Source organism: Ylistrum balloti, unplaced genomic scaffold (assembly GCF_031769215.1).
Source record: "Ylistrum balloti isolate Yb309-2 unplaced genomic scaffold, AGI_CSIRO_Ybal_v1 Utg371838, whole genome shotgun sequence".
Classification (NCBI taxonomy): Eukaryota; Metazoa; Mollusca; class Bivalvia; order Pectinida; family Pectinidae; genus Ylistrum; species Ylistrum balloti.
In genome coordinates this window covers 21,189-24,081 of record NW_026782912.1, presented here as the reverse complement: position 1 = coordinate 24,081, position 2,893 = coordinate 21,189, and the positions used below count along the sequence as shown (strand labels likewise).

General features: G+C 35.4%; 1 pseudogene; it reads left to right on the top strand.

Moving 5' to 3' along the window:
• On the top strand, positions 1–2,293 carry LOC132563728 (uncharacterized; annotated as a pseudogene).
• Positions 2,294–2,893: the final 600 nt, after the last annotated feature.

Sequence of the window (2,893 nt, the reverse complement as noted above, 5' to 3'; positions counted from 1 at the left end):
ATGGTATTATGGAAAGGTTCAGCGGTGTGGTCAGAGGAATACGGTGATCCACTTGTAATCAGACCAACAATTTTGCAGATTACAAACAAGGAATTGAAGAATTGAAGTTGGTTATCAGAACTATATTCGAGGAGTGTCATTACGTAATTGATTTCTGTTAAAATTCGAGGTCGTGAAAACTATATAGAATGTCGCCTGGGGGAAATATAGAAAAACACCCACAATTCTGGGAAAGAAATATAGCAACATGTTTAAAATTTCATATTCACGTTTCCACATACAAATTTTCTTAAATTGTTCAGTCGAACAAAATACAGTTATACTGTTGTTGAAGAATTTAACGTTATATTCAAGAGAACGTCATTTTGACAGAAAAAGGTTTTTCCCTTTACGACGATTTGTTGCAGGCAGGTCAAAGGTGTAAAGTTTATTGTGAGGTTTGGCAGCATGATGAACATGTCGTATGATGACCAAGTGAATACTCTCCGTATGACATCTTCGATAATGACAGGTAAGATTTAAGTGAGTTTTCCTGTCGACAGATTAACAATGAGCTTCAACTACAGTTGCGCAAGTAAATATAAATTAAGGAAAGGTTCACACACAGATTCCTGAAAAAATACAAGTAGAACATAATCAGGTATTTTCACCATGTAAATCCTGGTCAATCCAAGTTAGGAATTCATGTTCTCAGAAGAGAAAAAAAAGATGAGCGACTTAATGATGGTATAGTGTGATGTTAATGCATCGATTTTGCTCATTTTGTTTGCGATCTTAGTCACACAAACAAGTACCATGTTTAAGTGACTGTCAATGCATGTCACGTACCAGACTCAGAAACTTATCAAAGGCGGATAAGTTGGCGAGCCACGTCTATGGTAATCATTGACCCTCGATGTAATCAAAGAATATCAGACATCAGTTGCTGTACTTAACTGCCATCTGATTTCAAACCGCCGTACGTCTGTGGTCCATCAACAAGTAGTCGATGAATCTTTTTAAAATGTATTTGTAACTTCCCCTTGGCCTGGAGGTGATAAAAAACTACTGGCTGACAATTGGCAATCTTGGATTTTGGCATTGAAAGACATGGCGCTATTTCTGTATAAGTACCGGATTGATCTTTCTTAAATTTCGTTCACAGAAGCCTTTTTTCCTTGTTATGCCCTTTTGATTGCTAGACTTATTAGAAAATTCAAATTAGGAGAAAAAATTCAGGATAGAAGACAAAGGTCCACATTTTAAAAGAACAAACAAATGTCAAACGATGATGGACGCACAAATTATTCTGCGGTCTCTTGTTAGTATAGTAAATTATTATGTTCATACAATTTTCATGCGTGTTCTTTCTTTTCCAGATAAATGTCGACTTGTGATCAGTGTTGTCATCACACAAGATAAAGAGGCTATCCTAAAGGCTTACAATGGCGATGACGGTAAGTCATTTCGACGACACACATTTATCGTAAGATAACAAATTGGACCTGATATCTTGAAGGTAACTAATACCGCCACAGATGCAATATGTTTATATATAAATTGATTTAACTTGTCCCCAAGTGCAGACTACACAATACCAATGTAAACAACGTGACTTAATCGGAATGTGATATTACAACAATGTATATTTTCATGAAGACACTAATGGGCTACTACTTGGGAGCAGCATTTACTCCTAATAGTTGCAGAATTTTGCAATGTTGATAAAATGCTAGTTAAGTCATGATATGATCTAGTCGATTTATATTTGTTGATCGTGCTCATTATTATCGTCATCAAACATTCATATTCATTAATGCTCAAGCAAAATTAATCATTCAGGTACGAAGAGAAGATTCTACCAATATGGTATTGTAAGGTTGAACAAAGAGGAAGGAAGCGTGATCGACCTGGCGAGGTTCACGTATGGGATAGATTTCGTATCTGATTTGAGTCCAGGGTATATGAGCTACGTAAGAGCATATATCCAAGCAAAGGAAGACATGCGATGTCCAATACGTATGTTGCACTCATAATTACGAATTGTTGTCAAATTCATGTATTTATTACTTATTCGTCAATACTAACAATGGGTTAAAGGAAAATATTGTTTTAATGTTTTATAGCTGGATTGGACATTCGGCTGGTTTTAAAGAAGGGGGAACGTATTTATTTTCACGAAGGTGCTGGAATCAGCTGCAAATATACGTTGCAACAGATACAAAACCTGATACACAAGGCTGGACTTCGCTTGACAGGCACCTGGATGGATGAAGGAAAACACATCGCTTTCTGTCAGTGTGCAGTGGTGTAAAATGACAATGAAAATGATAATAAAAATTGTCGTAAGTAATATTTATATATATAAAGTACAGGAAAGGTTCAATGGTATATCAAGGCAATTTTGCAACATGATTATGTTTATCCTTTCACACCGTCTGTAATTGGGTAGAGAATGTAGTAAAAATATAAATACATCGATATATATATATATATAATGCACGGACATATATTTGAAACCTACCTCATTAGTACCTCCATTTTAGACATAATAAATGGTCAATACCATATAATCTGGCGAGGAAGATATGCATTATCGTTAGTGACGCCTCAAAGAGATAGCAGCGTCTGAATGAATTATAAACATATCTATCGCCGAAGGGATTGCCATAAAAAATCATCGAAGATGAAATTAAGAAGGCGATGGAACTAGACAGAACAAAACCAATTAAACCACCTACAAAGGAAGATATCAATGAAACTGTAATTGTCAAGATATCTACAGTATTTACCAGTTATTTAAGGTGTGATATTTTTCTTAAAGTACAAACATGTTTATAAGAGTATTGCTAACAACATTTGAATTTTGCCGGCTGTTATTTGGCCTTGTTGTACAAAGTGGGTATCAGTAGCT